A 13,648-nucleotide genomic window follows, 5' to 3' on the forward strand; every position below is an offset into this window, starting at 1 on the left:
TATGATTTGTTCAAAAAACGATGAGACCAAGGGTTGTTCTTCAATTCTAGGTCTTAAAGCTGTTTTTCAAGAAGAAACAGTTCCAAACTTAGCAGAATCTCTTTGCTTTGTCTCTATAAGACCTTGGTAGGGGCCACAAAATCACGGATTTAACAATCAAATGTATCTTCACCACCCACCAAATTGGAATTCTTGGCAGCAACCTTGGCCTCAACCTCAATCTCAATCTCAACCTTGGGCTCAAGCAGTACAAAATCCTTACGGAAGATTTTCTCAATATTATGAATATCCTCAATCATACTAGAATTATCCTTCCCCACGCATTCCAAAACAAATTCAGCATCCACAACTTCAAAATCAGAACCCTCAACTTTCATTAGCATTTCCACAAAAAAACCAAAATCCTCAACTCTTACTACCATTTCAGCAGAGACTAAATCAGCGACCTACCCAACCATTACCAAACCCTAACAATAGAAATCCTTAGAATACTTACATGGTGGAAGGACAAAAATTTCCAACTTATATGATCACTCCTCTAGATCTCAATGATGTTCAACTAAGATCCTGTAGGATATTAGAAAAGGAAAGGCCTTCTGTAGTTATTCAAGAACAAGACAATTCTGAGGAAGATTCTCTACAACCCAATAAAAGTTTTGAAGGAACATCTCTCCAAAACCAAAATACTGAAAATGAAAAATAAAAAGAACTAGTGAACTCAACTCCTATCATTGAGAAACCAGTATCTACTTCTGCACCTCCTTTTCTTGAAACATTACAAGTTGATAGAGGAGTAGAAAGGCAGATTATGTTGCCTAATTATGATTTTCTAGATGAATTGAAAAATGTATGTATCAAAAACCCTTTGTTACAACACATTAAGGAGATTCCAATCCTAGATAAAACAATAAAGGAGTTGAGCATAAAGAAACCAAGAAGAGAAGAAAAGGAAAAAAAAAGAATTCACCTAGTAGGAAAAATACCAGATATAATGATGGGAAAAATTTCTATACAAAAATATGTAGATCCAGGAAGTCCAATTGTGAAAACACATATCAATGGAGTTGAAATTCCAAATACTTTGATTGGTTTAGGAGCAGCAATAAACATCATGAGCAAACAAACCATGGAATAGCTCAAGCTTCCTAATCTTCTTTACACACCTACATTACTACAATTAGCAGACAAGTCTGTAATCAAACCAAATGGTGTGTTAGAAGATATTTTAGTATCCTTAGATTATCATGAATATCCTATTGATTTTATGATCGTAACCACCAAGAACAATCTAGGAGGACATCAAATCGTATTAGGAAGACCTTGGCTAGCCATAACTGATGCTTTCATTAGTTGTAGATCTGATGACATGTATATTTCTGATGGGAATTCAACAAAGAAATTCACTCTATATCCTCTAGCAAGAACAGTCACAAAAATAGATGACAAAGAATGGATTGATGATGAAAATGACATTTAGACTCTCTTTACTATTTCAGGAATTAGTGAAGATAGTTAAATCTTGAATACAAAAGAAAATTTTGAATCATCTCCAGAATATGAACATGATCAATTCCAAGAAAAATGCAATATTGAATATTTCTCATCTAGGAAAATGTATCTTTATTCTATGGAAGAATTTGGTAGCTCTACAATTGAGATCTTTCTAAGGAGGACATTGAACATAAACAATAACTTGGAGAAATTACAGAAAGAAAAGATAATAAAAAAATTACAACAACATTCTGTTGCATATGAATGGGAATATACTGACATGAAAGCAATTAGTCCTAAGTCTTGTATACATCACATCTACATTGAGGAAAATTGTAGACCTATTAGACAACCTCAAAGAAGGATGAATCCAAATCTTAGGGAAATTGTGAAAGAAGAGCTGCAAAAACTACTGAATGTAAACTTCATTTACCCAATTTCAGACAACCAATGGGTTTCCCCTTTAGTGATTGTGCCTAAAAAGAATGGTAAATCGACGGTGTGCATTGATTATCAAGAATTCAATAAAGCTACCCTTAAAGATCATTTTCCTTTACTCTTTATAGATCAAGTGTTAGATACATTAGCAGGCAAGAAGTATTTCTCATTTTTGGATGGTTTTAGTGGTTATAATCAGATTCAAGTGGCACCTGAAGATCAAGATAAAACGACATTTACTTGTCCATGGGGAACGTATGCCTATCGAGTACTTCCTTTTGGACTATGTAATGCACCTGCAACATTCCAAAGAGCAGTACTAAGATTTTTTTATGATCTAATACATGATTGTGTAGAGGTATATATGGATGACTTTAAAGTTTATGGGAATACATTTGAAGAAGCTTTGGAAATTTTGAAAAAGTTCTTAAAAGATGCAAGGAAGCAAAACTTTCACTAAGCCATGAAAAATGTTTTATGATGTTTACAAAAGGGATTGTTTTAGGACATCACATTTCAGGAGATAGAATGAAAGTTGATAAATCTAAAGTTGAAGTCATCTCTAAATTATCAATTCCAAATTTCCAAAAGGATGTAAAAAGTTTTATAGGATTTACATGATACTATTGACGATTTATAGAAAATTTCACTAAAATAACATCCCCACTCTTCAAATTACTCACCAAGGATTTTGAATTCAATTGGAATCCTGATTGCCAGTTAACATTTGAGACTTTAAAAGAAAATTTTTCTAAAGCACCCATCTTGAGAGGTCCAAATTGGAAACTTCCTTTTCACATTTTAACAGATGCTTTAGATACATCTCTGGGAGTTGTGTTGGGACAAAACGATTTGATTCCCTATGACATCTACTATACAAGTAAGAATTTGACTCCCACTGAGTTAAATTATACTGTAACTGAAAAGGAATTTTTAGTTTTTTTTTCATCCAATCAACAAGTTCAGACATTATTAACAGACTATGAAACCTTTGTTCATATAGATCACTCTGCAATTAGATACTTAATTAATAAACCTGTTACTAATGGCAGAGTTACAAGATGGCTATTACTCTTGCAAGAATTCAATATTACTGTGCTAGATAGACCTGGAAAACAAAATACAGTTGCTGATTTCTTGTCCAGAATTCAAAATATCAAAGATGAAACTCCGGTTGAAGATAAGTTTCCTCATTAATATCTTTTTGCAGTGACTACTCAAACCCCTCAGTTTGCAGATATTGCTAATTACTTAGTCATAAGGAAATTGCCTTCACATTTGTTTCCTAGAGAGAAAAGAAAAATCATTCAAATAAGTGCAAGATACTCATGGGTCACTAATGAATTGCATAAAACAGGTCTAGATCTCATGATCAGAAGATGTGTGAGCGAAAATGAAATGCCTGAGATTCTTAAGGCATGTCATGATGAACCGTGTGGTGGACACTTTGATGACAAGAGGATAACCTATAAAATTCTTTTTTTAGGATATTAATGGCCATCCATCTTCAAAGATGCCAAATAATATGTTAGGAGGTGTGACAACTGCCAAAGGGTAGGGAAACCTGCTCCTTCAAATGAAATGCCACTAGAAATTCAGGTACTCATTGAACCTTTTGAAAAATGGGCCTTGGATTTTGTTGGACCAATTAATCCCCCATCTAAGCAAAAGAAGTAAATATTGGTGTGCACCGATTATGTCACTAAATGGGTAGAGGCTAAAGCATTACCTTTTGCTAATGAAAAATCTGTAGTTAATTTTCTTTTTGAGGACATCTTCACTCATTTTGGTGTTCCAAGAGAAATTGTGACAGATCAAGGATCTCAATTTACATATAAAATGGTGAAGTGTCTTGTGGAAGATTACAAGATCAAACATATGAAATCTACTCCCTATCATCCACAAGCAAATGGTCAAGTTAAATCTACAAATAAAGTGATTGAAGAAATTCTCACTAAGAATATGCATATACATAGAATAGATTCGGCAGAAATGCTTCCTGAAGCCTTATGGGCTTCTAGAACTACATGGAGGAACACAACAGGACATACACCCTATGAAATTGTTTATGGGAAACAAGTACTATTCCCTACGGAGTTTTAAATCAAAACCTTAAGGATGGTAGTGCAATTGGGACTAGATTTATCAGAGGCATAGAAACATAGATTGGAGCAACTCAATGAGCTTGATGAAATCAGGCAAGATGAAATTCAAAGAACCAGTATAGTCCAACAGTAGAGGGCTAAATGGCATGATAAATATATCAAGGAGAAGAAGTTTCAAGCAGGAGATTGGGCACTGTTGTTTGATTCAAAGTTCAAAGATTTTCAAGGGAAGTTTCAAACTCATTGGCTTGGGCCATATGAGATTGAAGAAATATTTAATCATGGAGTAGTAAGGATAAGGAAAATAGATGGAAGAAAAATACCTCTTCTTGTGAATGGTCATTGGTTGAAGATATATTTGAAACCAATTTCAAGAGAGGAGTTCATTAACATTTTCTAGAATAACTCTGAAATTAGGCTAGTGAAGAAGAATTCTTCTTCTCCACTAACCTATTCTTTATTCTTCCTAAAAGAAAAATAATAATAATAATAATAATAATAATAAATTGTATGAGTTTGAAAACTAAACATTGATTGGCATATTTATACAGAAAATACAGGGTGAAAATCAGAGATTTCTGACATCCTATATTTTCCATTTCCTTTCTGTAATTAGTGACAAAAAGCTACATTTATTTGCAGTTTAGAGTCTGTAAATTCATAGTCTCATTCCATCTCAATTTGTTTTCATTTTATTTTAAATCTCATTTCATCTCACTGTCATAACCAATTTCCATTTCATTTTCACACTCATATTCCATAGCCATACTTCACTTTTCCTTCTTTTCACATTCTGCAGTGGATTCCATTCTGCAGCTAATCTGATTCTACAGCTACAACTTACTTATCAGCTCTGGCACAATTGTACAGCTCACAAATAAATCATGAATGTAGGAAATTGAGGAATCAAGTTTTGGAGACCAACCATGCTAAAAGTACCTTCAGATCAACACCAAAGGAGTTATCAAGAAAAAGGTTAAGTTGTAAAGGTAAAATGCAAAATTTATTTCAAATAGCAAGTTAAAAACATAAGTCATATATGATATGAATAATCATATGTCTCCTTAACAAGTCATCATTTGATTTGGTTGCCACTTCATTATACCACATCTCCGCTACACTCTCCATACTCTATACCTAAATGGTCCCTAATAACTCCATATGTTTACAGTGAACACTACGATGTGACCAATGTATACACACCTATCCAAACACTCACCATCTACTTATTCCACACAAACCCATAGTTATTTTTCACCATAACTGCAGTCAGTCCATTTCGTAAACCAGGAGAGTAATTCTGAAGGTTAAGAAAAAAAAGTTATACGAAACAGAAGCCATGGGACTCATTGTCAGGATAGATCCAGTAGGAGCAAAATATATGGAGGGATTCCCACAACTCAAGGAGATGTTGCAGAAGGCTAGATGGCTCAATTTCATTGAAAAATTTGATGGTTTCCACAAAGAGATCACAAAATCTTTTGCTAGATCATTCAATGGTACATAAGTGGAAATTGGAGACATCAAGTTTGCAGTAACATAACCCTACATAGCAGAGGCTACATAACTGCCAAGACATGGTGAGATATGGTTCAAAAACAAGGGATTCCACAGTGAGTCATGGAAAGTGATCCTCAGGAAACTAGGTATGGATGTCTCTGTGTTTAGGAAAGGAATTCCTATTTCAGCACTTAAAAATAAATGGAGAATCATGCTTTTGATATTATATAAATTCATTGCCTGTGAGGGGAGATTCGGGTGCATGTATGTCTATCATATACGTTTATTGATGAACTTTCTAGAAAATTGAGACATCAACCTCCCTTTGTTCCTACTAAAGAGTTTAAGAATGATGGCTCGAAATGTAGAAAATAAAATAAAATTCCTAGACACAACCATGTACCATCATGGGTTGGTAAAAATATTGGTTCAGTTTCATTTGAAAAGAATAGGAGATACTTGGGAAAATTTCCTGATAAGAAACTATTTCCAAGAGGAACCAAAATCACCTGAAGAGGGTAATGTCAGAAGGAGTAGGAGGAATAAGATCAGTATAACCATTCAAAGAAAACATGAGTCCTCCACACAGAAAAATGATGAAGAGCTAGTCTCTGAGAAATTGACAGAGATCAGGGAGTAGATCAAGTAAAAAGGGAAGATGAAAAAGAAAGCTTATGGAATTACTAGAAACAAACCTGAATCTTCATTATAACAAGATGATGAACAATTAATCTTTGAAAAATTGATATATATTAGGAAACCACTCAAGAGAAAAGAAAAGATATGAAAGGAGAAAGAGGGTAGAAAGGAGGAGAACATAAGCCCTCTACAACTTAGAAGGAGCTCTAGACTCCGAAGTATGGTAAAGAAGGTATCATCAAAGGGAACAAAGTTCATAAATCTGGAAGAAGAAACCCCAGTGCCATCTCCTGATAATGTTCCATTTACACACAGTCCTCAAAACTATCCTAATTAGTATTTCGAAGGCAACCCCAATAGAGGATCTCCAGTCATAGACCCAGTGCAACAACAAATTTATGAATATATAGAATAATTGGAGAAGAAAAGTGCCTCAATTGATCTAGAATCCTCAGCTAATCTAGAACTCTCTATCAATCCATAAGAACCTCTAATTGACTCTCTCAAACAAGAAATCTATGAGTTAGATATATTGAACAGACACATCAAGAAAGAAAATGAAACCCTGAGGGAACAAAGTAAATTGGATAAAGATATTCATGATAATACAATACTGCACCTAGGGCTATGGTACAAGAAGAGTAGGAAGTTGAAGAGGAAGAATAAAAGCTTGAACAAAAAAATCATCAACCTCAAATACACGCTTCTTATGAAGAAACCCAGGATGGCAGTCACTTCAAAGAGGAGCAAAAGAAGAAAACTAGATGTATTAGCTGAAGTGTTTGAACAAATGCAATAGGAAAGAAGAATTCACATTTTTGGCAAGTTGCATGGGGACATGCAATGATTTTGTAGTGGGGGTATGTTGAACCTCAAAATTACCCTCTCCGTGACAACTTTTCTCACTTCTTTTCCTTTCTTTTCCATAATATTACAGATCCCCTTCAATGATAAATGATAGATTTTGTCTTAAGGAGAGCATTAAAAGATTGGCATGTTATATTTTTATGCTTTTTATATTTGAATAAGTTTTTGCAAATTAGCTACAGAACGTAGCCTACTCTGCAGCTAACTGTGTATTCCATAGCTATTTCCATGGTCTGGTAGGTTCTAGGTGTCAAATGAAGAAACCAACCACATGGGCATCTCTAGAATCGACTCCACATGAACCCTATCCTAGTCACTCAGCCCAGATCGATACAAAAGCTAGCTTAAGACCACAGTCAAAGGTGGAGTCAAACATTTGAAACCCAGAAGAAATAGGACTCCTTTTCTACTCTTTCATGGTTAATTAATAAATCCAACAGTTCTGTTGCAGCGCTAACTCAAATCAACCACCTATGTTAACGATTCTGTTCAACTATCTTGCTCGAATTCAAGTCACCTGTCGCTCATCAAACATTTACGCAGTCCTGTTGTGATATGTGTAGACCACCTGTAGCTAATTCTCCTCAAAGAAAGTTATGAATATTTTCTTTTACATACCAGTTGTACAGAACCGAGAAGGTTCGAAATTTTTGATGTATTAAACTCAGACTTGCACCTCTGTAATTTTTGTTCTTTTTTTTTTCTGTTTATAACATAAAGTGTGTTGACCAGTGATCATTTGAAAGAGTATTTTCAACTAGTTAGCAGCTCAACCCAGTCAGTTGCAGAGGGCCCCTGCACTGAAGGAGGTTTTCTTTTCATTTGTTTTCTTTTCAGTTTTAATTTCATCATTTTTCTATAGCAGTGTTTCTAACTTAGGTTGATTTATCGTAGTTTGATTTCTTTTAAGTTTTGATCAATAGGATAATGTTAGAATTCAATTTTGTAGTCTTGTTTCTCAAATCCATTTCATAAAGGAAACAACTTTCTTTCTAAACAAAGTAAGGTTGAAAGTAATGGGAATGCATTGTTGACTAGTTTACTCATTGTCTTTGTTATTTATTTTCTTGTTCAGATTGTCAATGCACTGGTTAATGAATGTTTTTGATCACCATTTCAAGCTAATACCAATCCTAAACTAAATGGTTAACATTCACTTTACACAATGGTTGAAACTGATCAGTTACCTTCTGCGTGTTTTTATTTAGTTCTCTAGATCATGAAGTACATAAAGTTGTTTGTATTCCATCTCAAGAAGGTTATCTTTAAAAATTGAAGGATAGAATAACTAGAAGTACTTCAGTTAACTTCATTCTATGTATTTGTTTTAGCATGCCTCGCAACTTTACCTCTTAATTCTAAGAATTAGATTTATGACTTAGGATTAATGACAAGATAGGAGAGATGCTCTGCTTTCCTTCTTTTAACTTAGATTTTGACTAGTTTTAAGCTCTTGGTTCACCTTTAGGAAGTTTAGATTCAGTTTCTCATAATTCAGTTTTTACATCATTAGGAATCAAAGAACAGAAACCCCCAAAAAAATATAAAAATAAAAAACAACGAAGTAGGAATGGTTAACTAAGCACATATAGTTCACTACACTTCATCAGCTTACCAACCTCGATTGATAATTCATGCAAGCAATTTAGAACACTAAATTGACTAAACAGTTGGTTCACCTTCCTTCAAGCTTGTGATGCATCTTTTCTTGTGTGTTCCCTTTCAAGCCGCGTGTTTACACAGGTTTCCAAGGATGCACTCATTCCTCCGACAGTGTGATATAACTATTCATACACCTTCCTTGGCTTGATACACATGTCACAACCTTGCTACCAATATGGAAATATTACTTGCCTTTGCATGCAACCGCATTCAAGGTGATACCATACGATCCACTGCTGGGATTCCTACACTAAATAGTCTCAGGTCTAGTTGGGACTTCTTACCGAGGAGATCCCATGACATGTTGGCAGGTCCAACACCATCAATATTTCTGGTGCTAGAAGGAGGTCCAAATGACAATCTGTGTTCTCTCACCTATTTTGAACCTTTGTACATCTATCATGGATTCTATCAGACTCATCCCTCCGCCATGTCTTTCATACGCAGAACCTCTCAACATCATGCAGGAGTTTTTTTATCTCTTGTCTATATTCCCAATGATGGTCAAGGCGAAGTAGCTTGGCCTGGGTACTTAGAAGACTTCTATGTATCCCTTGAGAATGCAAACAAGTTCTATGCAGAAGAGGTCAGTCTCCTTCTTCCACACACACTACATTAATCCCCACAACGGTGGTGCCGGAGTTTGCCTCCCATCAGCGTGCACTCACTCGAGCAGTGCTATGATCTAATTGAATCTACTTTCCATCATTTTGATCCAGAACCTCTTGGAAAAAAACTATTACAATAATGGAAGGCCCCCATGAATTTCCTATGGAATTTTGGGACTGCTTACGTGTGTTGCAGTTTCAAGCTCCAAAAGGTCATATTAAAATACAATATCTCATGGACAGATTTGAGTAGTGTCTTACCAAATCTGTTAATCCTAAAAGAAATTTCAAGCCCATGCCCCGTTCACCATACTTCTGTGATGGAGCTGTGAAATCACTGACGAACATTGTCGTTTTCCCAAGTGACTGTCTGCCATCCCCTCATCTAACAGCTCCACCACCACAGAGTGATGTGGGAGAACATGCACATACATTTGTTCAACTGTCACATCCTCCAAACATCACTTCACTCATTTTTTGCACAGATTTGGTTGTGAATCTTGTGAGTTGTCACATGTTTGTTTTACCTCAACTTTTATCTTCGTGTTATGTTGATCCTCCGGATTGCACTATCTTGTGTTCCTCCATTCGAAACTCTACACTTGTTGTGAATGAGGATTAGTCTATTGATGGAGTTGGTGTTGCACAACCAACCTGTGCTATCATTGATGAAGAGTATGACTGTGAGCTTGAGCATTAACCCTTAGCGAAGGATGGCTCCTTCTATCCAAGCTTCCTCCATTCTTTCCTGACATATTTGGTAATCCTACCATCCATGATTTCACATTTGTATCTCTGTCTAGAGATGCACCCATAATTGATCATTCTAAGAATAGACTGGATGTCAGTCCATTATCCGATAATGGAGAGGACAAATTATTCATTAAAAATCCACTTTATTTTTCATCTTTTTTTCCAGAAACATAGAGGATGAATTTGTTCCCTTCTCATCTAACCCTCTATTTGATTCATCAGATCTTGAGGATTCCAATGAAATCATTGATTTTTCTTATCATTTCTATCGTGATCTATTTACTCTCGTATTCGATCACGATGATTATTCTATCACAGTTGATTTTTCCAAGCCACCTATTTATGATGATCTATCTGTCAACAAAGTCAAGAACCCAAAGACTATCGAGGAACTTCAGCCTGAGATGATGGTTGTGTTAGGCCCTCACTGTCCTGAGGTTGGCTTCACTTCCGATCAGGAAATTGTTGGAACACCCAATGCTCCTCATCACTCATTATATGCATTGAAGATAAATCTCACACATAGATTATGCTTCCTCCACTCATACTACACGATCCATCGCTCATCCATTGGAGGAATATTACAAAGAAAGCACACGTGCACGACGCAAGCTATATTTGTTTCTTTCATTTGCTTGCATGTCATAGTTAAGGGTATGCGTATGCTTAAAATATGCACGCAGTGTCACAGAACATCATGCCAAGTCCACAGATTGCATGTCATGTACAAGAACTCACATATGTTCTATGGACACATTTAAACTTGGAGTGTGTTTTTATTCATTATTATATCTTTCATGTTTGTTGGTTCTGATAGATGTGTTGTTTGTGAACTATGCCTTCACCAACATGGATCAACCAATGTGTTGGTGGCTGCATTGGAAGTCTCACTTCACATGAGTAAACCCATGCACCATTAGCTTAGGATTAGGAGTAGTTTTTGCTTTCGGTTTGTTTTCTTGCATGCATGTTTTATTCTTACTTTCCATGTTTTTTTTCTTGCTTTCTTTTTCTCTTATTCACTTTCTCATGCATTTACTTCTGCTCTTGCTTGGTTTTGTTGTTTTTTTCTTGTTTTACGTTCGTAGGTTAGTTTCACAGGAAACCGTGTGTGACTCTTGAAACAAGTTGGGTAAAGTACAAGAGGACTTCTGTAGTTATCAATATTTCACTATCTATCATCATGGTTCCGTATGAAGAACTTTTTATCTTCAGTCGATGATACCTTGATGGAAAATACGTAATGTTCGAAGTGAACCTTGAAGAAGAGACAACACTTGCGTGCTAACTAGTGTCACCTACTCTATCGATTGTTTTTGGTTTCATCCTTGTCAGGTCGTTCAAGTAGAGTAAGTGTTATACTCCTATACCAGTACGTGTCATATTTCATGATTGACTTGTTTAGCTCTGTAATATGTTCATCCCTTCCCTTGTTGCAAAGGTTTTCCATATTATCAAAAAATAAAAAAAATGTAAAAAATGTAAAGTGGGTATGCCCTAAAAGAAAAATCAAAGGGTAAAAAGAATAAAATGGTAAAAAAAAAGTGAAAGAAATGAACCCAAAACAAAAATAGACTAGGAAAGTGTGCAAGTCCAAAATGCCACTAGTTTATCATTTTCTATAAATAAGCATTGTGAACAGCTTGTTGAAGCTTTATGCAACAGTTGATGAATGGCCAAGAAGCTCAATCTTGGCTGGTTCATGTTTGAATTTCTTGTTATAGAGATAGAGAATAAAAATATGACCAAACTGTTTAATCTTGGCAAATAAGTAGATAGGTAGAGAAGCAAATGAGCTCAATAGTTTAATCTAAGACCTTGGAAGTAATAAGGGTAGACTTAGGTAGGCTTGCTATGAAAAGAAAAGAAAAGTTGATGTGGGTATGCTAGTCTAAATGCACCCAAAGAAAGAAGAAAACGTGCTAGGCAAAGTAGGCAGGGTAGGTAGATTTGTGTTGCAGAATGATACTTGTGTTAGATTTTGTCTCTAAATATGTCAATCTTTATCTCTGTCACAAGTGCAGGTAGACATTATACTTGGAGTAGCTCAAGCGAGGCAAGATTTCATAACTAACTTCCCTCCATATTTTTCCTTAATTATTTACTAATTCCCCCCCTAAAATACTAAGAATTTGTTCTTGATATCACTAAAAACCATTCATTTCATTTCATAAACTCATTTCCTTAAGTAAATCCCTACTTTACTTGGGAAATATATAAGGTCACCTCAAAACCCCTTTTTTCATCCTATGCCTAAGTTTAACTACAAAAGCCAATTGTTTTTAACTAAGCGCTTATTCCCAATTCATTTTTTCATATTAACAATTAACATGTATTATATATAACTCCCTTGTAAACGTTTTTTCCCTATCCCGTATTATATAAATATATTAAAAATCCTGAATAAATACATATCCCCTCCCCGGTCGAAATGCGACCATATCAATGTTTAAAAGGGATTAATGGTTTATTCGAAACCTATTAATAACCTTCCCGCACATGACAAATGGAGTTAATTAACCATTTCGGTTAATTAACAACCAACCCTGACCAATGAAATTGCACCCGAAAACCATTAAAACATTGGTTTATTACATCAGGCCCATGAGTTAACCTCCCTCCATCTCCATGCACCGTCCGCCGTCTGATTATGACCTGTTCATCCAACGGTTTTTAACCATTTCACGCCACCCTTCATCACCATTATTTAACTCATGAGGAACTGGCGGTTTTGGCACCCGTACTAAGACACCCGTCGTGCTCCCGCTGTGATCACTCGCCCTCTGCCTGAAACCACCCAGCCCCAAAAATGGTGCAGGCAAAACCGCTTACCACTGCCCTCCGTTGATGTCAGCTATCCTTTACTGATGTCACCTACGATGTCACCATCCATACTACCATGTCATCTGCCCTTCAAAGCAAATTCCCGCCAAAATTTCACTTTGTCGAATAAAAAGGGTAAAATGTCATTTTTGCTATATTTTCGCTACAAACGGTGCTTCGGGCATTCAATCGACCGAGTTTACAAATAAGTCTAAACCGGCCCCCAACCAGAAGGGCTACATCGACAAGATCATGATCGTTCAAACTACAGTATGCGGTTTTCCTCTTTAAAGACAGGTACCTTTTTTAGCTATCTCCAACAATCGGCTATCGGTACATCAATTGCGAGAACTTCTCAGTAATCTCCCCAGAAAGATCTGAAGGCTATGAATTGGAAGGTGTAGGGCAACCTCCACCATCCCACCAATAGGTGTTTATCCATAGCTACATTGTAATCCTTGGGAAAGGGAAATTTTGGGCTCAATATCAGACAGCGATGAGCAGGGGAAAGTGCATTAAAGAGCATCAAAACAATTCAAAGAGTATCATAACAACATTAAAGTGTGTCAAAGCAGAATTAAATGAAGCAGATCAAAATTAAATGAAGAAGATTAGCATTGAAAACTATCAGTTAAGACAGGCAGTCGAAGCAGAGTTACTACATAAGACAACTGCAAGCTGAACACTAAAGGCCTGCCTCCAGCACAACATCAATTAGCTGTTTCTATTTTACTTGTAAATCTCTTATTAGTTAAACCTATA

The sequence above is a fragment of the Pinus tabuliformis genome, chromosome 9 (assembly GCF_031772625.1).
Source record: "Pinus tabuliformis cultivar Carrire ecotype Pingquan chromosome 9, CPIR1, whole genome shotgun sequence".
Taxonomy (NCBI): Eukaryota; Viridiplantae; Streptophyta; class Pinopsida; order Pinales; family Pinaceae; genus Pinus; species Pinus tabuliformis.